The 17,932-nt window shown below is 40.5% G+C and overlaps 1 long non-coding RNA gene across 1 annotated transcript in view; it reads right to left on the reverse strand.

Moving 5' to 3' along the window:
* Positions 1–17,325, reverse strand: part of LOC140698351 (uncharacterized) — a 44,044-nt gene extending 26,719 nt beyond the window's left edge. The window contains exon 1 of the long non-coding RNA XR_012076207.1: positions 17,252–17,325. This is a non-coding gene — a long non-coding RNA (uncharacterized lncRNA). The remainder of the gene's footprint in view (positions 1–17,251) is intronic.
* Between the last annotated feature and the right edge of the window lie 607 nt (positions 17,326–17,932).

Raw genomic sequence — 17,932 nt, forward strand, 5'->3', positions numbered from 1 at the left:
CTTACCCATTAAATGTGTTGAAATAAATGACAAAGTAAAGTGTGGAACTATTAACTGAGTTCTAGAATGAAATCTCTGGGACTTTTACAGGCTAGATGTAAGTTCATGAATAACTTGAGAGGAAAACCAGAGGGATTATTAGCCATTTCAGGCACCCTCCCTCACCTACATCCATTTTTCAGGGCAATGGGCTTGGTGGAAAAGGCAAGGTCCTATGGATGGTGGGAAGTAAGACTCCCACAAGCACGTTTTAGGGGTTGTATTTTTCCCCAATAAATTTGTGGCTGAATCTTGGCCAGGAATCTAGCACCTTTTAGTAACCTGTTCTGGTTCCCAACTCTACACTCCTGAAGTGGCCACGGGGACGTAGAGTCTGTGCATGGCTCCAACAGGGAGGAATGTGATAAATCCCCAAAGAGGAAGCAATAGGATTCCAAAGGCCTTTGGATTATGACCATGGTCCCCTTAAAAAACACCCACTGTAACAGAAACAGACTCATAGACAGAATACAAACTTGTGGTTGCCAAGGAGACGTGGGGTGGGAAGGGATAGACCGAGATTTCAAAATTGTAGAATAGATAAACGAGATTATACTGTGTAGCACAGGGAAATATACACAAGATCTTGTGGTAGCTCACAGAGAAAACAACGTGATAATGAATATATATATATGTTCATGTATAATTGAAAAATTGTGCTCTACACTGGAGTTTGATACAACATTGTAAAATGATTATAAACCAATAAAAAGTGTTAAAAAAAAAACCCACTGGGTGTCAGCACTGGCCGTAAGCATGTATGTAATTGGAAGAGAGCCAGGGCCATCCCTGAGCTCCCAAAATGTATAAATCATGAGACAGGAAAGGGTGTCTCCAGGATACTTCTGCCAGAACCGACCTCCTTAGAGGCTTTCTAGTGTTCTCATCGGACCCAGGAGTTTCAGGGGAGAAAGAAAGATGGAAACCTCACAGTGAGAGTGACAAGTTTTTCCGCCCGATGGTCCCTCCACCTCTCCTCTCTCATTGTATCTTGATGAACCCACAGAAAAAAATAACAGTCAATAACTCCATTGGGTTATCCTGCTACTGAGAAAAATGCTTTCTAGTTTACTGCCACAAACTGTAGCCCAGAGCTCAGAGTGGTTGGTTTGGGATTTGAATTAACATCTTCTTGACTCCAAAATCTTACATTCCCCACGAACACCAGGCTGTCGGCCACCATATGTCTGAAAATTCATGCCTCGCGTTACTCATTTTTGAGAAGAACCTGCGGGCTTTTATTTAAAGCCTTCTTTGAGCGTTGTTTGGTTTGTTTTGGGTTTGGGGTTTTTGTTTGTTTCTTTTTGTTGTTGTTGTTTTTGCCAAAAGGTGTTTAAATTAAGTCTTAGATGATTCTAGAGAAATAAAAGTTCGTAACAAAGGGGCTGATTTTGAGCTGGAGATGCTCCGAGGAACAGAGCTCATGATGTCTGAGAACACTGGAGACTTGCGTTCCCTGCCCAGGCCTGTCTTTCAAGTAGAATTGACTGTGTGTTGAAGCAGTTTAAGCCGTGCCTCTGACACACAGCTGGGAAAAGGCTGACATCAACGATAAGCAGTGGAAACTACAGAAGAATCCGAGGATGATGCGGTCAGCAGAGGGGAGTCAGCATCAGATAAGAGTCCTGGGGAGCGTGGCCGGGCAAGAAGGGTGGCAGACGAAAATTCAACCATCCAGCTTCAATTCCAGCCCCCGGCACCCATCCCTAGGGTGACTCTTCCAGGACAGCACAACTTCTCCTGCCTCAGTTTCCACATCCGCAAAATGGATCTTACAGCCCTTGATGACAGCAAGCTTCCTCCTGCCCTGAATCTGTAAAACCTGAGGGGTGACGGTACCATGTTCCGTCTAGATGCTTTCTCATTTCAAAACTGCAGTGCTCTGAGTCTCATTAATTAGAGCATTAATTAATAGCACTCGTCTTTCCTGGAATTATATTTTGGTAAAAACAAACGCATTGTTGATCTCTCTCTAGTCTCGGTTATCCAAAGCTGAGAAAATAAGGGCTGCTCATGCCTCGCCTCCACCATCTGGGATTTCTGGGGCAATGCCAGTTTTGTGTATTATATTGAATCACCCATTCTCATCATGATTTGACATTTCTAGCATTTTGTCATCCAAACAACATCTCCCTGCCTGCCATTTACTGCCATTTACTGCCAAAAGTGGCACAACATTACTGTCAGAGATGTTTCCCGCTTTTTGCCTTGGAAAATGTGTTCCCTGTACCCAGATACGGGTTCTGTCCATGGAGGGTAACAAGAATCAAAAGATGTGGAAGCAAGAAATAATTGATTCCCATAGTGTTGTGGGAAATGTAGCACTGTGATGATTTGTCCTCAAAATTAAATAAAATATATGTGACCAAATTGTCCCTTTGGACCCTCTGTCTAGTAAGTCCAGGGAAGTTTACTTTAATATTTTGTGCCTACGTGTATTGGATCAATTGTCCCTCCTCGTTAACTCACAGGACACCCCGCCTGCTGTGTGGCTTGGTTTGTTGCAGGGAGGAGCATGTGTAACAGACAAGCCCAGCCATGGACCGGCTCACCCATGCCCTTGGCAGCCATCACGTCCAAGGTCTGCAGTCCAAGGGCTTGCCCCAAGCAGGGCAAGCGAGGCACTGACTGCACTTAGCTTGTGACACCTTGTGAAGGTGTTGACACTTTCCACCAGCACAGACAGTGCTGTATCATCATTTGTCTCTGGATTTCCACCCTTGCTGTCTCCAGGTGAAATGTCAGTGCCCCTTCTCATTGCCTGATTTTAGAAGATATCCCATAGCTGAGTTGGGTGATTCCTTTTAATCCAGAGCCATTTATTTTGCTATCCAGTCTTGTATTTGTTTTCTAGGACTGCAGTGACAAGTTACTGCAAACCGGGTGACTTACAACAGGAGGAAAAATTTTTCTTACAGTTCTAGAGGCCAGAAGCCCAGAATCAAGGAATTAGCAGGGCCAGGCTCCCTCCGAAGGCGTTCTGGAAGAATCCTGCCCTCAACTTCACTTCTGGTGGCTCCGGCTGTTCTTTGCTTGTCACAGCATCACTCCAAACATCACTTTTATCTTCTCCAGGTGTCTCTCCCAGGTATGCTACTCATAAAAACATTAGTTATTGGATACAGGGCCCATCTGGGTAATCCAGGATGACCTCATCTCCTGTTACTCAACTTAATTGTGTCTGCAAAGACTCCTTTGCCCAAAAAAGTCAAATTCATAGGTTCCAGGAGATATCTTTTTGGGGGCCACCATCCAAACCCCTATAAACCTCTAATGGTGTGAGAGGGTTTCCCAGAGGAGCTTAGACGTGTCATGATACATTTTTGTCGTTGTGCACGCATCCGCCTTCATCAGAGAGCATGTAGGCACGTGGACCACAATGCCAGGTCTGCTTGGAAGCACTGCTCCCCCTTGACCTGTAGACCCCGATGCTGGGTGTAAGGCAGCATGCCACAGCTCCTTCTAACCACTGGCTGTTTTGCTTAGGAGCTGTCCTTCCCTGGAGTGTGATTTCTACCTCTCTTCAAATGTCTGTTAAGAAAATCTTTACTTGTCTGAACTGCGAAGGAAGGTACATTTTAAGTTCTTTCTCATAGAGCCTCTCGACCCTAGATAACCAGAAAATATAGGTATATGCTAATACACATGATTATAAATACATATGTATATGTATTTATATACACATGCTGGCTTCGCCAAGTCTGTTCAACGGTGATGCCCCATTATCTGCATAATTTATACACTTTAGAAGCTCAACAGGAAGCAGACAAGAGTCATGCTGTTTCTTTAGACATCAAATTGCAAGAAGTCAAATCTCAAAATGTCTTCTGCATTTCTGGTTCTCAAGATACAGAACTACGATAATTGATGTACTAGGGGATAAAATCAGAAGTCCTTTTTCTTTAAGCTGGTTGCCAGCAACAATTTTCTCCTGTAAGTTTTCATAAAGTTGATTTGAGATCAGGATAGGGAAAAATACACTTCCATGTCTAATCTCTGATCTTTCTTAACCCAACCAATGACTTCACTTCTCTTCTTGTTTTCACTCTTACATTAAGAGGGAAGCTTGGGCTTGGATCAATGATGATTGAGGACCAACAATGGGAGTATGAAATGTAAGTAAATATTTGCTTCCAAAGGCTGCCATGAGAAATTACCACAAACTAGTGGCTGATACCAACAGAAATTTATTCTCTTGCATGGATGTCAGAAGTCTGAAGTCAAGTTGTCAGCAGAAACATGTTCTCTCTAAATCCTCTCTCCAAATCCTTATCTTTTCCAGCTTCTGGTAGCATCAGGGGTTCCTTGGTGAGTGGCTGGACAATTCCAGTCCCTGCCTCCTTCTTCAGATGGCCCTCTCCTCTGGGACACTTGTCATTGGACAACCAAGCGTAGTCTTATTTCGAGATTCCTCATTACATCTGCAAGGACCCCTTTTCCAGCTAAGATCACATTCACAGGTTCTGAGGATTAGGGCATGGACTTACTCTCTTGGGGACACTATTCATCCCACTACAATTGAGATCAATGATCAAGGAGACAAAGAATGGAATACTGCACAGACCTGCACATGAGAACTCGGTACCATGACTTTAACCAATTATTTATGTTAAATTTTCTCGGTTAAATTAACTGGTATGGTTTCTGTCTCCATCACTGGACACTGACTGATCCAGCAATGCATAGGTCTTTCCCCCTCCCCCAGCTTTATTGGAGGTACAAATTTACACAATGTTATTTGTCATTTAAGGTATATAACATGATGATTTGACATATGTATACATTGTGAAATGCTTACCACAATAAAGTTGGTAAGCACATCTGTCACCTCACATAGTTGCCATTTAGTGTGTGTGTATGTGTGTGTGGTGAAAACATTTAGAATCTACTTTTTTTTTAGCAATTTTCAAGTATACATTACACTATTGTTAGCTATAGTCACTATGCTGTACACTAAATCCCTAGAAGTTAATTCATCTTAATAACTGAAAGTCTTTACCCTTTGACCAACATCTCCCCACTTCCCCAATGCCCCAGCCCCTAGTGATCACTAATCTATTGTGTTTCAATGATTTTCACATTTTTTAGATTTCACTTATAAGTGAGGTTATACAGTGTTTGTCTTTGTTTGACTTTTTTGACTTAGTATCATGCCCTTAAGTTGCATTCATGTTGTCACAAATAACAGAAATTTCTTTTTTATGTCTGAATAATATTCCATTGTGCATGTGTATACATGTGTGCCTATATATATATATATATATATATATATACACACACACACATGCACACACACACCCCACATTTTCTTTATCCACTCATCTGTTGATAGATAACTAAATTGTTTCCATGCATGGCTATTGTGAGTAAGGCTGCAACAGTCATGAAGGAATACAGATATCTTCTCAAGATAGTTATTTCATTTCCTTGGAACATATACCCTGAAAGAAGATGGCTGGATCATATGATAGTTCTATTTTTGATTTTTTGAGGAATCTCCATACTGTTTCCATAGTGGTGGCACCAATTTCCATTCCCATCAACAGTGCACCACATCCTTCCCAATGCTCGTTACCTCTTGTCATTTTGATAACAGCCACCTTAACAGGTGTGAGGTGATAGCTCCTTGTTGGTTTGATTGGCATCTCCCTGATGATTAATGATGCTGAGCACCTTTTTAATGTATTTGTCCATTTATACGTCTTCTTAAAAAAAATGTGTATTCAGGTCCTTTGCCAATTTTTAAATCAGATTATTTGGTTTTTGCTGTGAGCTGTATGAGTCCCTTATATATATTTGGATCTCAACCCCTGTATCTCACATTTACTTGTTCAATTAACATGAATGGAGGCCTTCTGCATAACTATCTCAACACAGTCACTGTTCCTATAAAGATGAAAATAATAGTTCACGAACCTGAAAGTCTGCTGGTGGCCGTCTGGAGGAGAGAGTGGAATGGCGCTGCCCTCTCCCACACAGTGAGAACAGTGAGACACCCAAGGGGTTCTCTCAAATCGCTCCAGTGATCTCCCTTCCTCTGCTCCAAAACAGTTTCAAGAACTTCTTTGTTTTTCCAACATACTGACTAACATACACTATTAACCACAATTGGACTCTGATCTCTACCTATGTTTCTGTAGTCGGCATTTAATGCCTTTTATTTTAAAACTGAAGGTTCAATTTGTTAGGTCATTTATCATCTTTTTTTTTTTTCTTGCTGCATGAGAAGCAATTCTCCTAAGTGCCTACAGATACCTTTGGGAGGGCCAGCTCCACAAGTCCCTAACTCTAGAGACAGACTTTTCCAAAGATCTCTAACGGGGTGCCACAATTAATCACTATATCGAAACCTGTGCTTCTGATGTAAGCTCAGCTTTCAAACTGTTGCTTCTGAGACTAGAGACTCTCGCTGGGAGAAAAACTAAGCTTGTATCAATGACCCCAATCCCAAGTTGGGCACATCTCAAAGACTCTCATTTGTCAAAGTCAATGTCAAAATGGTGACACAGAAATAACTTGCCTCCACCTATTTAAAGGGCGATAGAGTATCTTCAAATTAACTACACAATAAAAATAAGAGAGGCAGGACGTCTAGAATGGTGGAATGAGGAGCTCAGCAAAAATTCTCCCCAGCAAAATAAAAATTTAACTGAGGGAAAAAAGTTTTTTTTAATCATTTGAAGTCTTTAGAAAGTGTCCTGAGAGAATACATCAAATGGAGAAACATTCATTCATGAAAATCCACTAAATCTTAGTAAGAATAATGAGTCTCTGGCATTTAAGTCATGACTCACTCTTACACACACTCCTTATCCAGCTTTGTGTACAGACCTCTCCACCAGGCAGGTACAACCAAGGCCAAGTCACCAGACAAACAGCCAGGTAAATAAAACAACAATTCCTGCAGGGAATCAGTATCCAGAGCTGCTACAATATCATATCTGAAATGCCCAGTTTTCAACCAAAAATTATAAGGCATATAAAGAAAAAAGAAAAGTGTGACTTATATACAGGGAAAAAAAAAAGCCAGGTAGCAAGATCTGCCTTTGACAGGCCTGGAAGGTGAACTCGGCAGCCAGGGCCAGCCTCAAAGCAGCTGTTAAAATGATGCTAAGAGAACAAAATGAAACTATGCTTGAAGAAATAAAGGTATCATGACCACGCCTCTTCAAATAAAGGTCAATACAAGGATAAAAATCATGAAAAAGAACCAGATAGAAAAACACAAAACCAAAATTAACAATTCACTGGAGGGAGTCAGCAGTACACATCAGTTGGCAGAGGAAAGAATCAGCAAACTTGAAGACAGGTCAGTAGAGATGATGTGATCTGAGGAACTGAGAGAAAGCAGTATGGAGAAAAATCAAGAGTCTCAGAGGGGTACGGGACACCATACACACAAACCAACATTCACATAACAGGAGAGGACAAAGAAGGGAAAGAGAAAAATGCACCCAAAGAAATCATAGCTTGTCTTCAAAATTTGATTTAAAAATGACTGACCTATATTTACCACACGCTATTCGGTGTCTAAACTGCTTAGTAGATACCCCTCTGTGGTTATTCCAGCCCTCCTGCCATCCTTGCCCCTGGGTCCCTGTCCAGCACCTTCATTCCTGAACTTGTTCCCTCAATCCTGCCAGGCCATATTGCTGGACTGGACTGCCTTGCTGCCCTGTCACTTTGGGTTGCATGTCACCTCTTCTCTTCCTGAGCCCATATTGACCTGGCAACCTACACACATCAGTTTCCCCTTTGTTCTGCGTTTCCCAGCCCACCGAAATAAACTCCTTGCTCCTGGGTGGTACCAGGTGCAAGCCCTGAATCCCAGCCTCAGTCAGAGCTAGGAAGAGAGTCCAGATGTTAAGAACAAAGCCCTGTATTATCTCTGATTTGTAAAAAACACATCTGCAAGCAGGCATCGTCTGCCCAGTTTGGAGATAATATCAAAGTTTAGAGAGACTGAGTACCTTGCCAGGAAATGGTAGAGCAGGGAAATGATCTGACCTTCCTACTCTACAAACCACCTCCAAGTCTTACAGCTCAACTTCTTTGTTGTTTCTACTATCTTCATGGGTTGCAGAGTCCAATAGTTCTCTATCACTACTATGACAAGTTATCCACAAACTTATTGGCTTAACACAACACCAATTTATTATCTTACAGTTCTGCAGGTCAGAACTCTGCTGCAGGTCACACTGGGTTCAGTGAAGGTGTTGACAGGCTGCAGTCCTTCGGGAGAATTAGAGGAGAATCTGTTTCCTCGCCTTGTCAGCTTCTAGAGGCTGTATTGCCTCCCTTGGCTTATGGCCCCCTTTCACATTCATGGCTGCTTGAGACTTCCTCACATAGCACCCCCCTGACACTGGTCCCTCCTCCTCCCTCTTCCACTTTTAAGGACCCTTTGATTACATTAGGCCACCTCCCTATATTAAGGTCGCTCATTAGCAAGCTTGATTCCATCCTCAACCTAATTTCTCCTTGCCTTGTAAGGTAACACATTCACAGGCCTCCGAGATTAAGTTATGGGCATCTTTGGGCTCCATTCTCCTTCCTATCACATAGAATGGATAGGAAGGAGATGGCTGGTCACTATATCTGAGCAGCAAGCCCAGATCCCTTCCCCCCGAGTCCTCCTTATTTTTCATCCCATATCTTACCTATTCCCACACCCCCATCTTCCGTTAGGTTCTGTCTTCTGACACACTTCGTGGATTGCCTCACGTTCCAACCGCTTTCTTGTTCACCCTCACATCACAGTTCCCGTGTCATCTTCCCCGTTCATTTCGGTTTCCACACATCCTGGCTCAATGGAAAGGCTAACTTATGCTAAAACGCAAGTGATGATACTAGTTTGATGTATTACTCCTGCCAGAAAACACTGACGTTTTAGTAGAGTCCCTACCCCTTGTCTCAAAGCAAAAGAAAAAGTAGATTCAATCTGATTATGGAACACTTCAGGAGCTTATCTGTTTGTTTGCCTTTATTCTGGGAGCTCAGGTTTGAAAGAAGTCCAAGTTTTGTCAGTCGGAATGTTCAGGGGCTGTACCAGTTGAAGTTCTTTGCTCCTGTTGCCAGTGATAGGAGTGGGCTTGCCAGTCATGTTTTGCTGTGGCCAAGCAAAAGGAAAATTTACTGAGAGAATGCAACAGCTAGGAAGCAGGGTTGGAAGTAGAGCAAAAACAAGGTAAGAAGGAACTTTTAGAGGGTCTTGTCAGGACACTTGCACTGGAAGGAAAAAAATTTCAAAATGCTAGGGGTTTTGTTTGTTTCATTTTTATGCCTCAAGGAAAAGATCAGGGATGTTGCCAATCGGCCGAGCTCAGCGTCATGCTCATCCTTGGTGCTACCATGGGAGTGAGAGGACCTGGTGAGAGGAAACAGAGGGCTGCTGGTGCATCCCTCTGGCTTCATTTGTGAGAAAGTATGATGGAAAGGTCTACCCGCCAGGGTTCAGCTAGAGAAGCAGAGCCAATAGGACATATATAAAGAGATTGACTGCAAAGAATTGGCTTACATGATTGCAGGGGCCGTCGGGCAGGGCAGGCTGGAACTCTCGGGCACCGTCTGAAGCTGCAGCTTACCCTAGGAATTATTTCCTTCCCGAGGGAAGCCTCAGTTCTTCTTGTAAGCTCTTACCACTGGTTGACTCAGGCCCCACTCAGCTTACTGAAGACACTTCTTACTAAGATTCTACTGATTTTGTACTTCAGTAACATCTCAGAAATATATTCCCAGCAACACCCTAGATTAGTTTTCGATTAGTAACCGGGGACTGCAGCCAAGTTGACACATCAAAAAACCATTGCAGAAGAGGAGTAAAAGGACAGGGCATCTCAGTTTGCAGACTCACCAAGTATTGCCCACAATGTGGGACAGTGATGGGAGCCTATTGGAAAGAGCCCATGGATTCTGGGCAACCGAACACAAATGCCCACTGCAGAGACTGGAGAGGACAGTGCAGAGTGAGTAGACACCTCATGGGGGCAAGGGACTCTTCTACTCGCCTGGGTCTTCCTATCAAATCTCCCTCGCCATATGTTCATCCAATTATATATATAATTATATATATATATATATATATATATATATATATATATATATATATATATGGCATCATAGTTTTACTTCTCTTCAGCTCATATAATGCAGAGAATTTTTCATGAAGTAATTTAGGATTATCAGGCACATGGTAAGCTTAGCTCTAGAAATTATTTTGAAAGCATAGATGCCTATGGGAACCCTCAAATTATAACATATTGAAAGTTACTGTTTCAGCTTATGGTCAAGTGCTACCTTGAGTTATAAAACCATTGAAGTGTATCAATCTTTCTATTAACAACCTGCCCACGGGGACTGAGAGAAACTCAGCATCTTCAAGGGGAACTGCTCTGTGTTATCAGCACAAAACAAATATGAGATGGAGACGTGATAAACCTGAAGTCACAACTTCAAGCAGTGTGTCTGTCAAAGAATAAATCCAGGGGATATCTGAATTCCTCGGGATTTCTGAAAACACAGAGGATAAAGTTTAGCTGGAGTCTCACCTTTGTCTGTTCCATCACCTGAACTGTTGGTTTTTTCCTCTCCCACCTGGCGTTTTGCAAGTTGGGATAAACTGTCCCTTTCTTGGTTGGCCTATCATCTCTCCGCTTTCATTCCCTCTTTAAACACCATTTCTGCTGCATCTTCAAAAGCTTATCTCCTCTCCACAGCTGTCTGTACAAAGTTGAGAGCTTGGCACTGATTTAAACAGCTTGAATTGCACTGAACTAAATTCCTCAGGGCAGAGACCAATTTCTTATGCATTGTCAATAGCAAAATATAGTGTTGGTGTTTCATAAATGCAGTATGAATATAAATAACAGAAGGTCCAAAAATAGGGTAGCAATTTCTGTATATTACACAATTAAAATCTAATGCTTTGGAGTGAACTCTGAGTTCCCTAAAACTTTATCAGAAGGTGATGTTCTATTATTCTACTGAGTGGGAGATAGAGCTTTACAAATGGAAAGTTACAGATCTTTTCAGCATGATGTGAATGTCTAGGGAACTGACTTCTTATTCCACTATGCCGAGACCCTCCACAGTAAGGAATATTAGTTGTTCACAATTATCCCTTTCCCCCATGGCCCCCACTGCAGTAGCACAGTCTTCCCAGTTCTACTGACTCGGGGCTTACCCATGTGGTTTGATTTGGCTAGTGGAACGTAAGTAGACATGGCACGAACAGAGGTCTTACTTGTGCTTGCGTGTTTTGCTTTAGCTTCTAGACCTCCTGAATTTCATCAGAGGTTCAGGACCCTGTCATAGTTCCAGAACGAGGAGACACGTGGAACACACCTGGACCCATCCAAAGCCCAAATCCTAATCCAGCTGACCCCAAATGATCCCAGCTAAAAGCTGACTTAGAGGCAGGAAAGGAGGGAATAAATGTTTATTATTATAAACCACTGAGATTTAGAGGCAGCTTTTAACATAGTGTAGTTGGAGCAATGACCAGGTAATATATTCCCAAATCTTCAAATAATTTCAATTAAAAGAAATGAAACAGTAGGAAATATTGAGTCTAAAGAGGTCTCTGCTCCTTGCTGTGCATTCATGGGATCTCTCAAGCCAAACTCATTCCCAAAGACACAATCTCAGAAAATTTCAAGCCACTCCATGTGATGAGTCTGTGGTCCTTTCTTCACACATTTTTGCAATAAAACATCTTGGACATATGCCCAACTAATGCATAACCATTAGTCTGCACACAGAGATGAATGCGTAATCCTGGAAGAAACACTATTATTCATGGTGGTAGCTTGTCTTCTAGATTGCCCTCCAATGAACCATGCCTTCCAGTGTTCATGCATTCATGGAGTACTTCTCCACATTGAATCTGAGCTAGTCCTCTTAAACAAAACAAACAAACAATGCAGTGTGCATGGTGCTTTGTGACTTCTGAAACTATGTTATAAGAAGCTTTGTAGCTCTTCTTTGGACTCTTAGAACACTCACTCTTGAGTCCCAAGCTACTATGTAAGCAGTCTGCCTCTTCTGCAGGAGAGACCACGTTGACAAGTCTTGGAACTAATGTAGGAGAGAGACCAAGCTGAGACCCATCTTTTAGCTGACCCTCCCAAGCTACCAGACAAGGTGGGACACCAAATAAGTGAAGCCTTCTTGGACTATCCAAAACCATCCCAGCTACCAGCTGCAAATGACTGAGTGACACCAAGGGTCCTACACCTTGCCAAGATCCACTCAATTCTTGACTTATAAATTGTGAGCATAAATAAAGTGGTTTTTGTAGGTTTTAAACTAGTAAATTTGGCAGTTTGTTATACACAAGTTGATACCTGGAACATTCATTTATATGATTCCCCAACATGACATAATAACTTGTTGTAACAATCGTCAACATTTACTAACTGTTGGTATATATATGCTATGCAGCACATATCATTATTTAATTTCTTCCTCGCATTAATGTGAGCACCTGTGAAATACGTAACATAATGATTGCTGTTTGATACATGAGAAAGTTTAGACACAGTGATATTAATTAAATTGCCCAAAGTCAGATGGATAGTAAAGTAGTAGAAACAAGGTCTTATCTAGGAAGTATCACAAACCCTGATCTCTAACCACACTAACTAAAAGTTGGGGAAAACCCAGAGCTTTGGTTTCCTAGGGGGGTGCTTTTTTCACTTAGCAAGTCTGTGGCAACCAGGCAGCCAGTTTATATGCTTTTTGATAAATGTTACAATGTTGGCGTTTGTGCAAAGAAACAGCTGTGAAATTAAATTACACCTATTAAAGGAATGGCCGGTTTCAACCAGTTGAGGATCTGGTTCCTTAAGTCTTTGAGACGTTAGAAGAAAGGCAAGCGGCCAAAAGAGTTTATGCAAAATAAAATGATATTGCCAGTTGGCAAAAATAAAAAATAGTATTTACAACAAAGACAACTACTACTTGCCAATTCAAGAAAAAACAGCAGAATTGAGAAGAATTATGAAGCTCAATACTTTTCCTTTCTGGGTAGACTTGTCACTAGGGCCTGATTTAGCTGAGTATGAAATTTGATTACGTCATTGACTAAGGTTTTCACAAGGATGGTGCCTCACATATAATTACTTTCATGTTCAACAAGTAGGCAAAAGTTTTTCTGGTTGTTTATAAATAATAAACAATGTAAATCTAAGAAGGGAGCAGGGAATCTAAGATTTACAGGTAACATGGAAATGATAGGTTTTCTTCTATAGGCTGTGGCTGATGGCAGGAGGTGTTCTGATTTTTGTCCACAGATGGTCTTGAAAGGAAAGCCCCTGACCCAGGGGTCCATCCAATTTTGCCATCGAGAGGCCTCAAATCAGTGTATAGGTCACTGCTTGGAAGGAACTTCAGAGAATAATAGGTCAATCAAAAGCACGGTTGAGAACGCCTTCAGTTACAGCAAGCAAACCAAACCGACGGACAGCTGACAGAGTAACTGGTCTCTCCTCCTCAAAAATGTCAGCCTTATAAAAATCAAGGAAAGGCTGAGGAATTCTTCTAGATGAAAAAAAAAGAACTAAAAGGACATGACAATCAAAAGCAACATGGTATCCTGAAGTGAACCTTGAACCAGAAAGGGAAATTACTATTCCTCTTTTGCTTAATAAGACATCAGTGGAACAGTGATTTTCTGATACCATAGATAAGATAACAATATGCTATCAAAAGTAATTTCCTGATTTCGACTGTGATTTGGATTGTATTGTAAATGTTTTTCGGAAATACATACTGAAGTGTTGAGGGGTAAAAAGACATTGACTTTCTTTTAAATTGCTCAGGAAAAAAAAAAGATCTTTACTGCACCTGGAATTTATTTTTGCACATAATGTAAGATGGGAGTCTAATATTCTTTCTTCCATATGCATAGATCACTGAGTCAGCACAGTTTAGCAAATAATTTATCCTTTCCCACTAAGTTAAAATATTGCCTTTGTCATATATTCACCTATATAATTCAAATCTATTTCTGGAATGTGTATTTTGTTCCATTCACTTCTATGCCAGTATCATTGCAATGTGACTTTATAGTGTGTTTTAATATCTTGGAAGGCAAGATGCTCACCTTTTCCAAATATATTTTCATGTGTATATATAGATATGCACATATGTATCCATAGTGTACTTGATATCACATGTGTGTACATATTAATGTGTATATTCATGTGTGTGCAAATTTATATGTGTATATGTGTTTAGCTGTGTATGTATATATTTTGTATATATATATTTTTTATACACATACTGTATATGTGAAAATGTGTGTATTGCTATGCTTGGGCATTTCCCCAAAATAACCTTGTAATTCTAACTGCATATGCATTGAATTTATGTATTCATTTTGAAGGAATTAAAATTTTTATATTATACTGTTTTTTATCATCCAAGAAACTATAATATTTTACCATTTAGCTCTTGATTTTATCCTTACATTAAATTTTATAATTTTCTTCATGTAAGTCTTCTGTCTTTCCTGTTAATTCCCCATATGGTATGATTTTATTGTTCTTATAAGGAGAATATTCCGAGTCTATTTCTAAATGCTGATGGCTAGAATAGAGAAAATGTGCTTACTGCCACCTTACCAAATTCACTTATTTGTTTTAATAGTTTTTTACTCTGCTTTCTAAACTTACAGTCAAATCTTAGCAAATAAGATGGTGTTATATCAATCAAATGTTGGCCCAAAAAAATTCAAATTATCTTTTTTTTTCAGTTTTTGTTTTAGTTTCCCTTCATTTCTTGTGTTGCTTCATTTTCTTGGACCTCTAAATTAATATTGAATAAAAATAGTGAAAGGTTTTTTCCTATCTAATCCTGACTTTAATTATTTTAATTTCCATTTAATTGATTCAGCAGTTAGGATTACATTTGCCATTGTTTTTTGGTAAATAGATTTTCATTGCATTTGGTTTCCTTCTAATGGTCCTTTACTTAGTTTTAATAGGAAAGGCTGCTGGATATTAAGTATTTTTTAGCAGCTTTTGATATTATTATACCTCTAATGGGATTATGATGATAACTTTCCTAAAGTTAGAAACCATTATTTTTCTATGTGTTAATATTACCTTGCTATGACAGCTTAAACGTTGATCAATTACTGGATTCTGCACACTGATTTTATGCAGAAGCTTTGCCTTTATGCTTGTACGACATGTTTCCTTCTTTAACTATAGTTTCTTTATCAGTTTCATCATTAATATGATGCCACTTTTATGAATAAAATGGGGTAATTTCTATCTTATACTAGAGGATTACCATAAAAAAATTGGGATAATCTATTTTTAAAGATTAGATACAACTTATTTTTGAAATCTATCAAAATGTGTGCTTTTTTCAAGGCTAAATGTAGTACCTCCCACCACTTTTAATCAACTATTTAGCTGTCTACTTTTTTTTGGAATAATTTGGTAATTCATAATTTTCTGAGAAAGTATCATATTTGTCTAGCTTTTCAAAATTGCTACCAAGACTTCTTGTAGTCAGAAAGGTTTTTTCTATTGCTTTATCCATGGTTGTTCCTTTTCATCTCGTATTGTTATAATTTGGCTTTCTCATCGTTTTCTATAGACTCTTTTTATTTTTACATTTTTAAATAAGCTTTTTTTAATAACAATTTTAGAGTTACAGAAAAATTGCAAAGATAGTGCATAGTTTCAGTGTCTCTTGACGTTACCCTCTTACATTTGCCGTGGCATATTTGACAAAACTAAGAAACCAGCATTGGTACGTTATTAACTAAACTCCAGGCTTAAATCATATTTTTCCAGCTTTTACATCAGATTCCATTTTTAAATTACTGAGGTCCAATCCAGTATCCCACACTTGCATTAGCTCTTATGTCGCCTTAGTCGGCTCAGGTCTGTAAGGGTTTCTTTATTTTATCAGTAAGGACCCCCCTAATCCTAAGTCTCAGTTGAACCCTTCTTAATTATACAATATCACAGTCCCTAAACACCACAGGAAACATTAGTCCAAGGAAGAGAAGTATAAACACCAAAAATAAGTGTGACACGAACACTGCCACCACCACTGAAGTGGAGGGAAGGCAGGCACAGCCGCTGAAGGACTGACACAGCAGCGAGCACAGGCCAGACTGGTCAGAACCAAGATGGCAGAAGAGTCGACTTCCAGTTGACCTTGAGCCTCATGACACAGCCACAGGGACAGGACAGCTCCTCGGCTGACCGTAAAAGGTCCAAAAAAATGGGCAGTGGGGGTGTCTCCTGGAGATCCTCACCCTTTCCCCAAAGTAGTTGGAATAATCCCCCTACTCCTGAGTATATGAAATAACCGAGCCCATGAAACCAGCACCTCCGCACCTCGTGGCCTCCCTCTCTCTCTCTCGCCTTCTGAGATGGCCTGCACTCTGTCTACGGAGTGTGTCTCCTAAGCCATTTTCCCTTCTGAGTGGGACAGACCCCACTCTCTGTGAAGTGTGTGTCTCTCTAAATAAACTTGCTTTCACTTTACCATGTCTTGCTCCTGAATTCTACCCTGTGTGAGGCAAGACCCTACTCCCCCACAACAATACTACTACTGCTACAAATAATAGTAATAATACAATATGCAATAAAACTCATTGCACACTTAGTGTCTGACAGTCACTTTCCCAATCCCTTTACTTAGGAAAACACTTTTATTTCACACTTTCTTTTGGTTGGGGAAATAGAAGCGTGGAGAGAATTAAGCAGCCTGCCCAAAGGACCCAGCTAGAAAGTGTGGAATTTGAACCTGACTCAGTCTGACAAGGGGCCCATCCTCATCTTCATGTGCTCTAGTTTTGTAGTCATCACGACTTTCAATCTGCCCCTTCTTGATGCTCTGATGGCCTTCACTAGGAGCAAGCAATGTGATTTGCATTGCTAGGAAGAGCTAACTTGAATTTTTCTTCTGCTTCCACTGCTAATCAATTAGCTCTAGGCCAAAATACAGCTTCTGAGCCTGGATATCCCCCTGTGCGAAACAGCGGAGGTTGCTAGCTGATCTCCAAAACTCCCTTCTACCTTTAACGCATGTCATAGAGGGTGAATGCACTAAATCTCTGTTGATGAATCATGATGCTAAAAAAATACAATTTTGACCATAAACAAGAAGTAATATGAAAAATATATTACATTAATAAAAATCTTTCTTTCCTAGGAAATGAAACTCTATGCATGATGAACTGTACCTGTATTTCCTAGGGTCTAACCATCCTTGCTGCGCTTCATCGATGAGCCATAAAGCTGTAACCCCCCAGTGAAGGATGAAATGCTCAGAGTGAAATTCAGTGTGGTATTTACACTCTTAAAATCAGATGCCATTCTGTCATCATAATGGGACAGGCTAAGTTCAAAGAGGGAGAGTAAGACTGAGGCGATTTTCAGGCAGGTTTACCAAAAGCTCTCAATGAGAGGCTGGAATTCAGAATCAGATCAACTTAAATGATAATTTGACATCCCTAGAGATGGTGCTTATTCTGTGAAAAGAATGAGTATGTTACGTGATTTCTTTTTCTCTGAGAACTGAGTACAGAATCTGAAGAAAGAGGAGGAGGAAGGAAGGGGAAGAGGAAGAGGAGGAGAAGGGAAAAAGAGGCTGAAGAAAGACAAAGGAGGAAGAAGAGGAGGAAGGGGTGAGAGAGGAAGGAAGAAGGAAGACATACCGCTGTCTCTGCAGTTGGGGTGCTGTTTCACACAGGTTAGTCCTAAATTGGAGATAAAATAACTAATTCTCTGCTGCTCTCCCTGCTTCTTACAGATGCCAAGCTACCCATGGAGAGAGCTGCACCATTTAACACTTAGAGAAAACGAAGAGAAAAAAATATTCAAATACATGTGCAGACACACACATTTAACGCATGTTTGATGAG

This window comes from Vicugna pacos, chromosome 1, assembly GCF_048564905.1.
Source record: "Vicugna pacos chromosome 1, VicPac4, whole genome shotgun sequence".
NCBI classification, from domain to species: Eukaryota; Metazoa; Chordata; class Mammalia; order Artiodactyla; family Camelidae; genus Vicugna; species Vicugna pacos.